The sequence below is a fragment of the Clarias gariepinus genome, chromosome 8 (assembly GCF_024256425.1).
Source record: "Clarias gariepinus isolate MV-2021 ecotype Netherlands chromosome 8, CGAR_prim_01v2, whole genome shotgun sequence".
Lineage (NCBI taxonomy): Eukaryota > Metazoa > Chordata > Actinopteri > Siluriformes > Clariidae > Clarias > Clarias gariepinus.
In genome coordinates, this window is record NC_071107.1 from 18,865,926 (window position 1) to 18,882,291 (window position 16,366).

Genomic DNA, 16,366 nt, shown 5'->3' on the forward strand with positions numbered 1-16,366 from the left:
GCTCCTCTACACAATGCACTCCATTCTTCTTTGTATAGCTATGTCCAAGTCTATCAGAAGTAGATGAGTAATGTATTTGTGCAAACAGGTGAGAAATTTCCCTCGCTGTGTAGGAATCCATAATAATAACAACCCACTCAAGGGCTGTGCTTGCCTTGCACAGTAGAAATCTTGTGAACTGAAGACCTCTGCGCTAGCAGTAAGCCACATTTTATGAGTGAACTGGAAGAGATGGCTTTGAAGTCCCTGGTTATCGTAAGTGGGCATTAACCAGCGACCCACCCCTTCCCAACCCAGTCACTCCAGAATGCTGTTCTGTCGTCATGGCGGTATTTTTTTTGTCTGCAATGTTGGCTGTCTCGTGTAGGAGCCAGAATGCAGGCACTCATTCATTAGAAAAAGAGGGGATGCTTTAGCTGACTTTTGCTCCCCAAGCACCATTCTCAACGCTTTCTTTGGAGACTACGACCTTTGATCCCTGCTGGTGTCCTGACAGTCTGACATTTGCATTTCTGACTTTTCCACTGCCTAACATACAAATAAAGAGACATGCATTCTTAACCTCTTGTGTCATTATTCAAGGAATGAGATCCTAACAACAATTTATTGTTTTTTGGTAAGTTCAGTTGCTTTTTGGTTCTGCCTTGATTTTTCAATTATCTGATGGTATTAGGCATATAACTATGAGAAACTATATCATGAAAAGAGCCATTAAAATGTGGCATGCATGAGTGTTTTTTGCTGACCTTGATCTTGAATAGTATAGTATAGTAAAGTATAGTTCTGAGTCCTCTAGGGATGTAACTTAATACAAATGCATTATTCACCTCGAAAAGATAATGTGTTCCAAACTGCAGATACAAGAAGAAATAAGGATTTGAATGAAGAAAAGGGACACAACAAATATGCTGTATGTGGGAGACATTTTTACTTTTATATAGATGTAAGTGAGCAGTCATATATAAACTGCACAACTGGGGAAAAATACAAATAATTTTTATGCACCTCTAATTAGGACAAATTATCACTCATATGATATAGTTGCACTTGAGGAACTGTCAGAGCCAGAATTCTGAGACACATGCTGACAGTTTTTTTTATTATTTTGAGACATTGCTATGATTTTTATTTTTTATTATAGGATTCCTGTTAAAAAGATCCTGGTGTGAATCATGCCTGATTTAAGTTTGAACCCAAAGCAGGTATTTGGATTAAACAGACATAGATAGTGCCACTGAATTACACTTATAGATCTTATAGTTCTCTCTGAAAGTGACCCAGTAGTGAAAGTTCACAAAGGTTTTCTTTGCCTGCCTAATTGTCTCTGTTCATTGTAGACCTACCTGCTCTCCTCAGGTGACTCCATGCTGACTGGCTTGTGCCTGTGTTTGCTCAGCTACCTAATGCACAGCTGGGCATGTTCAAGCCCTCCAACAATCTCTCCATTGTTTACTAAAAGAACAACACAATATGCCTTGTCTGGGGATGCTGCCAGACCAAACAGAACAAATAAACAACCCAGGGGGTCAGGGAGATGGGCCCTGGCAAGCTAAAGAAGGGGGCTGCTCTGGATTAACCTACATTCTCATTTGTTTTGGCTGAATCATAATGAAGGTTAGCGTTAAATAATTTACCTCTGTTTAAGAAGCCACAGAATACAGTTTCACACATTCTGCACCTTATGGTGTGTGTCTATGTGCATAAATATAAATATTCTGCATGTTACCCATAATTTTCTAATTACAGTTGGTGTCTGGTAAATACATTTTGATTTTACTGGAATATGACTTGCTGTGTACGCTAAAATATTTTTATAGCGACTAATAGCATGGCTACTAAATGCTACAATATGTAATCTGCAATTCAGGCCTGTTTCCATAATCACCCCTTCCAGAAATGTCCTTAAAGAGTCATAGCAAGTGTGCTAATTGGAGCTAGGAGAATTATATAGACAAGGAAAAATCCATTAGAGTTCATGTTTTCATAAGCTTAAATCTACAGTGGGTATAGAAAAGAATCACCCCCTTTAAAATAATCATATTTTGTTGCTTTGCAGCCTGAAGTGAAAACAGACACAGTTTTTGTTTTATCGATTTACTTTTAACATTCAAGTTAAAGATATAACACCAACATGACTTTTTTGGAAAAGGATCATCACCTTTTTACACTCACTTACTCACTTACTTATCATCTATACCGCTTTATCCGGTATTCAGGGTCGCGGGGCCCTGGAGCCTATCCCAGGAGGCTTAGGGCACAAGGCGGGGTACACACACATGCACATACACTCTTACACTACAGGCAATTTGGTAATGCCAGTTAGCCTAATCTGCATGTCTTTGGACTATGGGAGGAAACCGGAGTACCTGGAGGAAACCCACCAAGCACGGGAAGAACATGCAAATTTAATGCACACAGAGACGGGAATCGAGCCTGGCTGGGAATCTAACCCTGGAGGTGCAAGGTGACAGTGCTAACCACTACAGCCCCCCTTCTTACAATGACTTTTCAACTCAATCAGGGGAAACTAATTACCTTCTCAATAGCACATATAGCCATTTAATTTTATCTGTGATCAGCTGTTGTCATTTTGATTAGCTCAACATGAAAAGCTGGAGTATTTCAGTCCCTCCAAATAAAGTAAACAATCAACTATAGGTGGCAAGGCACTGTCAAAAAATCTCTGGAGATAAAGTTAGGTATAAGTCAGGAGATGAATAGAAAAAAAAATTAAAAGCCTTTATAAATTTAAAAGCGGTAAAATCTATTATTAAAAAATGGAAGGTATTTGGTACAACACAAACAATCTCTGGATCAGAACGGCACTCCAAACCGGGTATGAGAGCCATAAGAAAACTGGTCAGAAAGTCCTAAAGCAACTCTGAAGTAGTTGCAGGAATTTATGACAACGAATGGCCATTGTGTACATGTGACAACAATATCACAAATTCTCCCCAAATATGGCTTGTATGGGAAGTTGCAGGAAAAAAGCCACTTCTCAAATGAGCAGGTAGACAGAGGAGACTAAATAAAAACTGAATTATTTGGCCACAGCATTAACCCCCCAAAAAACTGAAGAAACAGATACAGTATGTCTTAGGTTGTCATTTAAAGACTGCCAGAGACTCAGCTGTATGGACATTTAGAGGAAGTTCATTCCACATAGGTGCCAGAACAGAAAGAGTCTAGATGCACGTCTTCCTTAATCTCTGAGAGATGGTGGGATCAGCCAAGCAGTTCTGGAGGATTGGAGGGAATGTGTTGCGGTGCGTGGTGTGATTAGAGCTGAGAGGTATGTGGGTGCTGGATTGTTTTTAGCTTTGTAGGCAAGAACCAGTGTTTTGAATTTGATTCGGGCAGCTACAGGAAGCCAGTGCAGGGAGCGGAGGAGTGGGTTTGCTGTGAGAGAACTTGGGAAGGTTGAAAACAAGACGTGCAGCTGCATTCTGAATCTGCTGCAGAGGACAATGGTGGATATAGGCAGCCCTGCTAGGAGCAAGTTGCAGTAGTCCAGTAGTAAAAATAACAAGGGACTGAACAAGCACCTAAGTAAACTATAAAGAAGAAATCGACAAGAGTGAGTGAGGTTAACAACGTGTGGGGAATGCAAGCAAAGGCTAAAGGAGGGAGCTGATTATTGTCCAGGAAAATTACAAGGTCTTGACTGGGGAATAAATCGCCAGGTATGAATAACAGTTCGGCTTTACTCAGATTTTCAGAGCTTCAGCTGATGAGCTGTCATCCAGAATAAAATGACTGCCAGACATCCTGAGATCCGGGTGGAAACCTGAGTGTCTGAGGGAGGAAAGGAGAGAATAAGTTGCATGTCATCTGCATAACAATGGTATGAAAAGCTGTGTGAGGATATGACCTTACCAAGAGACCAGGGATATAGAGTTTTTCCTCTGTACTGTAAAAGTAGTGCCCAAGTACTGAGCCCTGTGGGACACAAGTGGAGAGTTTGAGTGGGGCAGATGTAGACCCCCTCTATGCCACCTTATATGACCTATCTTCTAGGTATAAAATAAAACCATTTCCAAAGCGTGCCATAGGTTCCTAGGTGGTAATGTCCTGTTATGGGGAAAGTGAAGCACTTTTCAGGATAGAAGGAAAATGGATGGGGCAAAATGTGTCAAATTCTTAAGAAAAATCTGCTGCCCACTGCCAGAAAGTTGTCAATGCTAAGAGGCTTTACCTTTTAACATGGCAATGACCCAAAGCACACAGCAAAACTAACCACGCAGTGGTTTAGGGAGAAAAAGGTAAATGTCCTAAGTCTGCAGATATTAAGCCCTTAAACACTGGTTACACTTTTCTGCACACCACTGTTGATCCATGCAATGGGTAGATATAGGTACCAAAGTATCAGTAGAATCCTTTATTTCAAAATATGCGAAATATACAGTATATTTCCTTATGAATAATTAAGAAAGAATAGGACACTTTTCACTGATCTTTCAGTCAATTGTCCTCAAGTGGCCTGCCATAATGTTTACCAATTGGTGTATGGATGTTACAGCTGTGCTCTTATGTGATTTAGTCTCAGCAGGTGCAGTGTGGGTCTGGACCTGAGCCTGTAAGGCTACATTCACATTACAAGCCACATTGCTAAATTCCAATTTTTTCATCAGATCGGACGCGCATTTTACATTCAAAGTTACAATTGATTTGTATCTGTCTCTAATGGGGATATGCATGTCCTCTAAAATTGCATTTATGACCACATTGATTTGTCAATGTGATTTGATTGAGCCATCTAGGTTAAAACGTGTCTTATTTGTGTGACCACTCATTCGTTTTAAAAAGTGGCTGCAATTTTAGCAAAAATATGCTTGGAATTTATCTCTGAAGGATGGCAAGCAGTTGGTTGGCTGTATTTGTTGAGGTCTAGAAGAAGGATGAGAGCCAGACACCTCACTTTAGCTGTTTCAGCTGCTATGAAATCCCCACACTGTCGGTGCTGGCTGATGGTGTTAGTGCCCTGGGCATGTGCAAAAAGTCACATGAATTCCAATATGACTCTTCTTAATCAAGTGGCATGACCATGTATCAAATATGCATCTGACTTAGGACCTCCACAGACCTAATCAGATACACTCACTCACCTTCTATACCGCTTTATCTTGTATTCAGGGTCACGGGGACCTGAAGTCTATCTCACAGGCTGCCAATCCATCGAGCCTAGCCAGGAATCGAACCCAGACCATTCTTTGTTTTTTTTGTGTAAGTTATAATAAAAATCATCTGATTCTAGTGGGTCTCGGTATTATGCAAATACAGCCATTTGAGACACATGACACAAACATACTGTAAATTTTCACAGTCTGCGGCTTCAGTGTTTTTAGATCTTTTGTCAGATGTTAGCATTTTATAAGTGTCAAAACCTTTTAATGACAATTACATTAAGTTGAGCAAATAATTAATATTTGCAGTGTTGACCTCTGCAGTTCACCCTGACATGCTGTCAATTAACTTCTGGGCCATATTCTGACTGATGGCAGCCCATTTTTGCATAATCAATGTTTGGATTTTGTCAGGATTTTTGGGTTTTTGTTTGCCCAAAGTTTCGATGTATTGTTCCCTGAGCCAATTAGTTATCACTTCTGGCTTATGACAGGGAGCTCCATCATGCTGGAAAAGACATTGTTTGTCACCATTCCTGGATGGTTGGGAGAAGTTGCTCATGGAACTTATGTTTTTGTACTGTACCATTCTTTATTTATGGCCATGTTCTTTGGCAAAATTGTAAATGAGCTCACTCCCTTGGCTGAGAATCAACCCCACACATGGTCTCAGGATGCTTTACTGTTGGCATGACACAGGACTGATGGTAGCACTCACATTTTCTTCTCTGGACAAGCTTTTTTTCTGGATGCCCTAAACAATCGGAAAGGTGATTCATCAGGGAAAATGACTAACCCAGTCTTCAGCAGCCCAACTACTGTACCCTTTGCAGAATATCTTTCTGGCCCTGATGTTTTTCCTGGAATAAAGTGGCTTTTTTTTCTGAGACCCTTCATGTGTTGGGGTGCTTCTCAGCCAAGGGAGTGTACTTGCGAGAGATTATTCACAAGTGGAGGTCATTCTAGACAGCTTCCAATCTTCCAAAGAGTGGATGTACCAGCACTCTCACCGAGGTCAGACCATACAATGCACAAAAAAAGAAAAATAAAAAAAAGACAAGAGCTACATCTCAGACCCTACAGACCTCACTGAGCATGTTAAATGTTAAAGTCCATGACAGCACAATTAGACTGAACCATAACGGTTTGTTTGAAAGCGTTTGCCAGAAGGACACTTCTATCTAAAAAGAACACAGAAGCATGAATAAGGTTCGCAAAACTGCATCTGAACAAACCACAAGAGTTCTAGAACAATGTCCTATGGACAAATTAGACCAAAGTAAAGTTGTTTGGGTCTTGATGCCGGTCAAACATAGTGGTGGAGGGGTGATGATTTGGGCTTATTTTGCAGCCACGGGACATGGGTACCTTGTAGTCATCGTGTGGACTATGAACTCCTCCGTATATCAGCTAAAGCTTGGTCGAAATTGGGTAATGAAACAGGACAATGATCTGAAGCACACCATCAGAATAGATGAAAAATAAAAGAATCAAGTTTTTGGAATCGCCTAGTCAAAGTCCTGACCTCAACTTAACTCAAAAGCTGTGATGAATATTAAAAGAGCTGTGCATCTGGGAATGCCTTTAATTAATGATTGGCCTGAAATTGCCACATTGTGGATGAGATTGCTCAAACTATTTAATCTCATGGTTATCTGGTCCAAATATAATTGCTGTCAGTAATGGCTTAGAAACACATGAGTGAGGGGACTCCCCTCTTTGCTCAGGCAGAAATTAAAGAAGTGCCTTTGATCTTAGCAAGTAGCTGATGACAACTGTCTATCTTTCTCTCACTATCCCATGCCAATATTGCCATTACATGTTTGTTCATTCTTACCTGCTCCTGCAGGTAAGAATTATGAGTGGTAGAGGTTTTTGTTGTTTTTTTACAAGAAAAGAAGCACTGTCAGAGGAGGGTTATGGGAACACATTTAACAAAATTAAATGGCAACACAGATATTTCTGTTTGAACAAAGGGAGAGGTAATCAGTATGTCTAATACCAATTAGACTAAATAAACACAATTATTTCTAACCATAATCTGATTGAGAATTGCTAAAACTATTGGAACGTCTTGCAAACCCTACAAATGTGTTTTAATCAAGTGTTGTACTTGTGTACTCTGTCTGTGTTGATGAGAAGGGGAGCCACCATCCATCCATATCATGTGCCTGACACAACTTGATCTTGGGATTACCAGGGCCAGGTACATCATTTTACTGGGCCCTAATCACCTCAACTGTCTCATCTAAATTTAGAGGAGCAACTAATCTACCCCAAGACTTCCTGGGATTCAAGTCAAGTAATGAGCTAACAATTATGTGCTAAAACAATTATGTGTATAATCAATATTATACTTTTCCCCTTCCTCCAAATTTCTCCTTCATTTAGTTATCTTCGATTCCCACCCTTCTTGCCATCATACTGCTCAGGAGCCATGTTATAGCTTTAATAACAAAATTTTATCTTATGTTGAAATTGATCATTGCTTCTTAAACTCAGAGAAATTCAGCTGAGAAGGCCACCCAGTGTTCTGAAGTAGTAATTCGGGGTTCAGGAGGCATTTCCTATGGTTTTTTTCCACAGCTTATGGCCACAGGGTGGGATAGGGATGTAAATTGTCCTGTAAACAAAGATCTTTGTTTAAAAATCTAACTCCTGCTTTACCACAGACTGGTAGAGAAACTGCTGCAGTGTTGCCAAATTGTTTGTCAATCTTGCAATTTCTTTTTCCATCACTTGTGAATACGATCCTGAAAATACTTAAATTCTACCTCTCCTGACACTTAAATGAAGCATCCCACTCCTTTCCAGGATAGAACAAAAGCCTCAGATTTGAAGGTGCTGATTTGAAGTGGCTTCACAATCATCAGGAAAACATTTAAGCGGATGTTAGAGTTTGAGTTTAAATAGTGCTAAAAGAATAGCATTATTACATCTAGACTTCCATAATCCAAACTTGGCTGTGGCTTGATATCCTGTCCATGAAAACCACAAACAGAAGTGGAGACAAATCACTTACACCTACCTTAAAATATTTCAACCTTATGCCAAGAATGACAACACAACTTTCCCTGAACTCAGACCAAATCTTACAAAGTAGTGTTCCAGATAGACTGTCACCTACTCCTTTAGTACCTCCAACAACTGCACAAGACTGAAGAACTCTCAAGATTAAAATCATAAACACACAGTCAAAGGTTTGACAAAAGTTTGGACATAGCAGGGGGTAATTTTCTGCTATTTTAAATTATTAATGAAGACCTCAGTGCAATGAAACAACACATACCAGAAATTATATTTGTACGCCTGATGAAAGTTTAACCAGGAGGTTCAAACAGGCCAAACACACCAGTCAGTTGTTTCTCCTGCATTATAAGTGAAGCTCAAGTCATTTTTTTTTCATTAAGACCAACAATCAAGCCTTTATCAAAATTTCTATCTAAAATGCTCGCCACTCAAACTGAAATTCTGACTGATGTAATTGTGTTTAGTTCTGAATCTCATTTTTGCTCCAGAAGTTACTGCAAGCATGTTATAAGTATGGCAAAGTTTAAGTAAGATAAAAATTCACACTCACAAAATTGTCTGGAAAATAAAAATGAGTTAAAAATTAGGTAATATTAATGTTCTTTAAAAAAAAAAGTGTGTTTAATCACCACATATAAAAGTTGCTTTCAATTGTTACATGGTGCCCATTATAATAAAAACACTAAGAATGGCTCAGAGAATGATTATCTTTAGACCAGTCACTTGGCATTTTAGGTTTATTTTATTTTTTTTAGGTTTAAGAGAGGAGCGTTAATTCAGCTGTTCCTCATTGAAGTATTGCCCTCAAGGAAGTGTATTCACAGCATTCTGCTGTCCGTGATTATCATGCCACAGCAGAGGCATTGTAAGAGTTTGTGGAGATCGTTGCTGTAATTTGCATTCCTTCCTGATAAAGCAGTGATCAGCCTCAAAGGAAGTGACCTCAAGGGCTGATGGTATCCTTTGATTAAAGAGAAGTCCATGACATAATGTTTTAACTCACACGTATCCATTCTTTGTTTACACCACCAATTCCTCTGCTATCATCTTCCTCTGCCACTCTTTTCTTGTTTGGTTTTTCCTTTTTTTCTCAGTCAAGCCTATGTCTTCAATTTTTTTCCATATTTATTTTTCATCTATCTCTCCTCAGGCATTCTTCATGCTCCTTATTTCTACTGTTTTATCGTGTATCGATTATGTTTCTCCGATAAAAGCTGTTGCTGCCATTTTCACAAGAATGTGTCCTCTGTTAATGTCCATGTGGAAACACTTGCCAGCCGCTCTTCAATGCTCTTCCCTTTAGCAATGGTATTAATTTCTTCATTCATGAGCGTGTAAAGAAAAATGACAACAATGAGATGAAATAAATGTCTTGTGTATGAACACAGGATTTACCTGAAGAACAACCTGGGCTATTTTAGAAAAACCCTATCAGTTATCCCTAATTGCTAACCCAACCCCTCTACCTAACCATAGTCATTCATTCCCAGGGTTGAGCAGAATAAGAAATTAATACACCAACCTAATTGTTTTCTGTAATGTATTGTGTTACAATACATACAGAATCTTATTCAAAATACATTTAGACCACATCCTGAAAGGACCCGTGGTAAACAATTACTGAATCATCATTCTACAATTTCCTTTGTGTTACTCTTCTGAATCGTGAGTATGATAATAAAAAGATAACACTTAGAAGAGCTAGAACTAAATATAGCTTTCTAAAATCAGAAGAAAAAAAAATTAAGTCAATGAAACTGTCCAGTACATATTATAGACACATTCACTTTCAACATACACTCAATCCATGTGTGGTGACTGGGATGTGGTCATGTGCTGTTCTGTTTTTATTTTTTTATTTTTTTTAATATGTCCATATCACAACTGTCTTGAAATGCAGTATAACAGATCTCCCTCTCGAGTGATATTTCTTATTAATACCACAGTTAGATCCGACAGAGCAATCTGGTTGGATGAGGCGCATTCCACACATGGTGTTCAGATATGGTAACAGCACTGGGACATTTAAATATTCTATAACAATTTTTTATTTTAATTATACTATCTTGTTCTAATAAGTCGTAATTGCACTGACTCTCTGTCACCAGCATGGGAGAAGAGTGGCCAGCCAGCTGCTTGCCAAAACCCATTTAAAGTCCATAAAAAATTAGTCACGGAAACACTTTCAGCAAGAAAACACATCTGATAAATTTGTCATTTTTAAAGAACACTTTGTCTACTTAATAATTGTTTCTAAGTTGTTCCAAATTGCATCTAAACCATCTGGGTTCTTTTACTTACACTGTTAACCATCCTTTATCAAGGCTGAATCACAAATACCTCTTTAAACCCTAATCAAGGTCACTACTTGGTGTGTGGAACAAGTGATTGTACTGTATACTCCAGCACACTAGCTTAATATTTAACAGGATTTAACTACAGAACCCTGACATTAACAGTACTGATATTTTAAGGCAAAATAATTGAAAATATGAAGAGAAATTTATGAGATTTACAGGACGGGCCAAAACCTCCATTGTTTATTTTACTCACCCTTTGGCCACATACTGTATTACTGAAAATAATCTAACTACATTTAACCCTGTTAATGACACTAACTGTCAGTCAATAACTTTTGCGATTGCTGTCCAGACACTGAAAGTTAGTTCTGCCAGTCACTAAAGGATACTTGTTAGAGGAGCAAATGAACTGGTGTTAGAAAACAAACAAATCATAATCTGTTAATAATAAATGTTTTTTATAAACCAATTTCACACTTAAGGTTGTGCTGTTGTACTGAATATCAGCATGGCGCCTACAACCCTAAAAATGTCTAAAGAGCAAATGATAAATTAACAATAAATACAAAAATTTAAAACCTAAAACTTAAAACTAAAACTGAAACACATCTACCCCTTGCCTCCTACAGCAACCATTTAAGAACACTCTTTTGTCAGTAAGGGTTTTTTTTTGTTCTTGTTGTTTTTGTTAGTCCAACACCAAATGACAATGGAGCATAAAAGAACACTAAAGGCTGCTCTTGTAAACCATTTAAAAGCTGTTACCATACACTTTATTTTGCCAAATATTTATCTTGCAATAAACAGCAGAACAGAAACAATGGCACCAAAGACTTTCATGGCTGCCAAGTTTTAATTCACAGGAGCAGCCCATGTACCAAATGAAAGGAAAAAAGTTGGCAGAGCAACTGCTCGTTTGCCCTCTTTGGATGAACTGCCCCTTGCCATAATTAACAACAAATGGTATAATCAGTTTTATTGATCCCTTGTCAATAAAAATTTACAAATGCATTTAAAAACAATGCATAGCCTGTCATTTTTGCATTATGTTCTGCAATAATGCCTTTTATTAAGTTACCACGTTAACCCATATTAGCTAAGCAGCTACATACTGTACTGTATATCACACAATCTGATACTGGCTGATTACATTTACATTACATTTAGGCATTTGGCAGACGCTCTTTTTCAGAGCGACTTAAATTATTATTTTTTTTATCTCATTACACACCTGAGCAGTTGAGGGTTAAGGGCCCTGCTTAAAGGCCCAACAGTGGCAACTTGGTGGTTGTGGGGTTTGAACCTGGGACCTTCCAAATACCAAATTAAATGGGTAATAACTCAGTTTGATTTGTTTGGTTGATGATATTAATATAATAAATCTTTATTATTTTTATCCAGACATTTATTGGTATTCATTTGTTAAGATATGACTTATAATATGGTCAAACAATTAATGTTACAGTAAATAAGAAGAGTATAAAAAGTAACGAAGAGAGGAAAGTATAAACGAAATGTCAAGTGACATGATTTTGCAACATTTACTATTTTTATAATATTTTACATGATTTATATAAAATCTATTCATATCTAATAACTTCATGACTTTGCATGCTTCACATAGCTTCTCCTTTCTATAACAAGCGATTAAATAAAGGATCATTGTTCAAACAATGTGATTACCATATGAGTGCATGTCTTTTACAACCATTGATAGACAAAATTATATTGCTTTTTTAGACTATCCTATAAGAAACTATATCTGCAATAATATGTTAAACTAACAGTGTGCAGTTTGGTAATTCATTAAGTTAACACATTTCAAACAATTTGCAAAAAGAAAATAGATTTGTGCTTAGTTAAACGACTCATAAATTGGGGTTGATGGGTGCCCTTTTTCAGGTTAGAGAAATAGCCTCTTTAAAATGCCTGTGCACCTTCCTGTCTAAAACATATGTGGTGTAAACACAGGTAAAGCCAAGCACTTATAAATCATTGTCCCACTGTAAAGAATCATCATAGCAGTATCAAATTATGAGTCTACTTACATCATGCACACTTCGTGGTACTTTATACATTGCTCATTTTCCACACAGATAAAGACCATCTGCATTAAGCTGTAATTTAATGTATTTTGTATAATTTATACACTTAACACCTTATAAACCTTATTGTTAACTCTCTTAAATTTGGCAATTTTGTACATATTGTGAATTTTTCAGCTTAAACTCATATTTTTCTTTTACTTCATATTCTTATTTCTCTATTTGAATATTGTATTTTTTTATTGAGTGTACTCTCTAGCAATTTATTTCTCGCCAAGAAATCCTTCCTTTTTTTTAGGTCACAGGCAGTCGTATAAGCATTTCACTGCATATCTTACTGTGTATGGCTGTGTGTGTGACGAATAAAATCTGAATTTGCTTCCTTTTAACTGAGGCTGATTCAAGATCAAGAAAATCATGGATAACTCAAAGCACTAAGCTTTTTTGGCCGAATACTTGTGGGCCTTTGATAGACGGCTAAAGATAAAGAAGAAATATGACTTTCCAGCATGATAAAACCAAAAGCACAAATCCACGTCAACGAAGGAATGGTTTCAAAAGAAAAAAAAAATGTTTGGATGGCCCAGATGGTCAGATCCGAGACCTAAATCACACTAAAAACAGGTGAAAGGATTTGAAGAGGACTGCGTATTTATTTATTTTTTTCAAGAAAGCATGGAATAAAATCATAATGTGCTGAATTTGTCGTTAACAAAGAATTGGTTGAAGGGTGTGCACCCTTATGCAACCTGGTTATTTGTTGGCTGCTGTATCACAATAAATGAGCAAAAAAATATCTCACATGATTTATCTTGGTTTCTTTTATACATTACAAAAACCTGCAATTTTAACTGGGGTGGTTCAAAATTACAGGCAAACCATTTCCAACTCTGTTCACACCTTTTCAAACTTCTTAAGAATTTGCAATAATGCTGACTCAGTATATCAACATGCACAGTTAATTGAAATCACCCCAGCTTTAGACCAATAATTAGACCAAGTGTAAATTCACCCTGAAAAGCTATTAGATTTAACTACTGGGACATAATTATTGTCAACTTTGCAGTGGTATAAACACTGAAATGCTGATGTGTGGTCACACAACAGTGGTGATTAGATACAGGATGATTACTTGTTTGCCACTTCTTGTACCTCAGCTGCCAAAATCTCAGTCAGCATACATATACTGGACTCCTGGCTGTAAAGTTTTCAGCTACTAACTTAGGGCCAACAGGCATTCTTTCTATTTTAAAAGGAACCATGAATGTGAGTATGTTAAGCTAAAGTATGTTTAGCTAAATGTTTGGCTTGGCTGATGGACAGACTTTGGTGCAACATTCACCAAAAAAAAAAAAAAAAACACCCACTGGATCATATAGCATGACCATTAAAAAAGTAAATCTATTTTTGAAAGCAGTGATTATACAGATTAGTGTAACCCTGACACAAACTGATATAGTGTACACAGTAATCTGACACAGGCACTAATTTCATCTGTGTGCAGAGATAAGGTCTCTGACTGTGGATCGGACTACAGGTGGTAGCCATCTACACAAACATGTTTACACAGAGCATTCCCGCTGTGCTCCAGCCTGGATCCTCTCCAGTTTGCTCTGGCTGCCTCACTTCAGCACTGATTGCCTGGGGCGCAATAGCCAGGCAAAATTTTTTTATTTTTTATTGAGCACTTAGTCGTTAGTTATCCAAGAAAGCCACAAAGTGGTTTTTGAAAGAGTCACTAAGGCAAACACTTGAGCTTTGTCTCACTCCGCACATTATTTACGATCTAGTTGATGCATGCACGTAAAAATTTGCTACCATTCGCTCCCACAGTGTGTATTGTGAAAACTCATATTTTAAGATCTGCTAAGTCAATGTTTTGGTCTGGGTTTAGAATCAGCGGCAGCGTCTCTCTCTCTCTCTCTCTCTCTCTCTCTCTCTCTCGCTCTCTCTCTTGTTCTCACATTCACACAGAAATCATTCTGTATTCTGAAGCTTTTTACAGCTGCACAGGCATAAAAATTTATGTTTGGTGCAAGAACATCTATAAATAGGTCATAATCAGTGAAATACATTCATAATGTGAGTAATTGTACTGTATCAAATCCATCTGACCCTAATTTGGGAGTAACAGAAAAAACAATCTATTGCTTTCCAGTGACATCAATAGCAACACATGGATATTAACACTCCAGACTATTGTTAAGGGACAGGGTAAGCATGTATTTCTGCATTTATTCTAAAACAGGTCCCATATTATATTAATTTCATTTATATTTTTTATTGTCTCATTATTCATGTTCAGTCATTCCAAATGTGATATACACATACTTTTCTGTCTCTTGAGCATGCTAGGCTGATTGAATTAGGTCTGAGGAATGTGTTCACTTCCTGGCATTACTGATTCTTTTATCCTGCAGAGGATGCTGGAAGATGTTAGGATGTTAGTTGTTTGAAGCCCGTGGGCAGGAAAAAGAAGTCTTTTGTGCTCTGCCTTATCACAAAGGATATGAAGCAATGCTGAATGGCAGCCATTTAGCCAAATAGTTTCCTTCAATGAGCACTGAATGTGACCTGGGGTTGACCTGTCAACAGGACACGCCACTGTCCACTGTCTGGGAAAGTGAGAGAGATTTAAGATGAGAGATAGGCTGCTGATCAAAGTGAAATGTACAATGACATTTTAGGCAATGGAAAGCAATACCATTGCAATTAGCAAAACTCTATGTTCCCAGATCCTTTCAAGATATGGACACTAAGGCTAAGTTAGTGAGAAACTGAGACATTAAAAAGAGTGTAGAATTAATAACTGTATGATATTTTAATATCATAAGTCCTTGACATGATAAGCAAACGCTGAAGAACTAGCTTCAACTGTGGATTCACCTTTTGTTGCCTCAAACTTTCAAATACACTGCAAAAATTACTGATGGTGGCCTTACATTGTACATCTTTATAAAAACAAAAAGCCATAATAGTATCATGTTACTCTGGAAACACATCACCACTGTATGTAACAATGTACCTAGCAATCCAAAACCACAGAAATAGCTTAGCATTCATAATAATTTTAAAAAATAAAGTATTTTCTATCTTGAAATGTTTTTTTTTCCCTCTTGGACTACTTTCTGCTTGTGAAATAGTCACTGATGTCAAATAAAAATAAAATTAGTTACAAAAAGCCATGCAAGCTTACAACAAAGCTAACTGCAGATCTTTTCCCTTAGTAATATTCAGGATGTCCCCAAATGACCTTCCAATCATTTACGTGTTCTAGGCTTTTATGTGTTATATCGTGTTGTTCAGAATTTATGTCTGTTCCTCACACTATTGAGAAGCTGGCCTCTGTATCTTGCAGGTTATTTATGTGAGTATGCACAATAACAGGGTTCCTAAATGTGGTTATACTCTTCTTTATGGGTGCCTAGTTTCTGTCAACAGTTAAAACTAATTGACTGATGGAAAAAATTCTCTTATAAATTTTCTTATGGATCAGAAATTGCTGATGGGTTGATCTTGAGATTTATAGCTGGGAGAGATTGACCGATAATAATCAAAAGATGTTAAATAAAAAATTTAAAGTGTTAAATGAAGACAATGTCTCTTTCCACATTACAATACTTCACAACATGATAAGCGCATGTTTCTTTTGGGTACAGCTCTTTTCTTGAAACATTGTTTTGAATGGTATTAATATTTTCACATCCATGAAATGGACTATTTTAGTCTCAATTTCAATTTGTAATTAATTCTACATTCCACATTCCACACACACTTCAGCACCAAAAATCCTTTGAACCTGATTCAATAACTTATTAAAGAGATTTAAAAGATGCCTATCTTCGGTTCATACAATTAAAGTCCATTT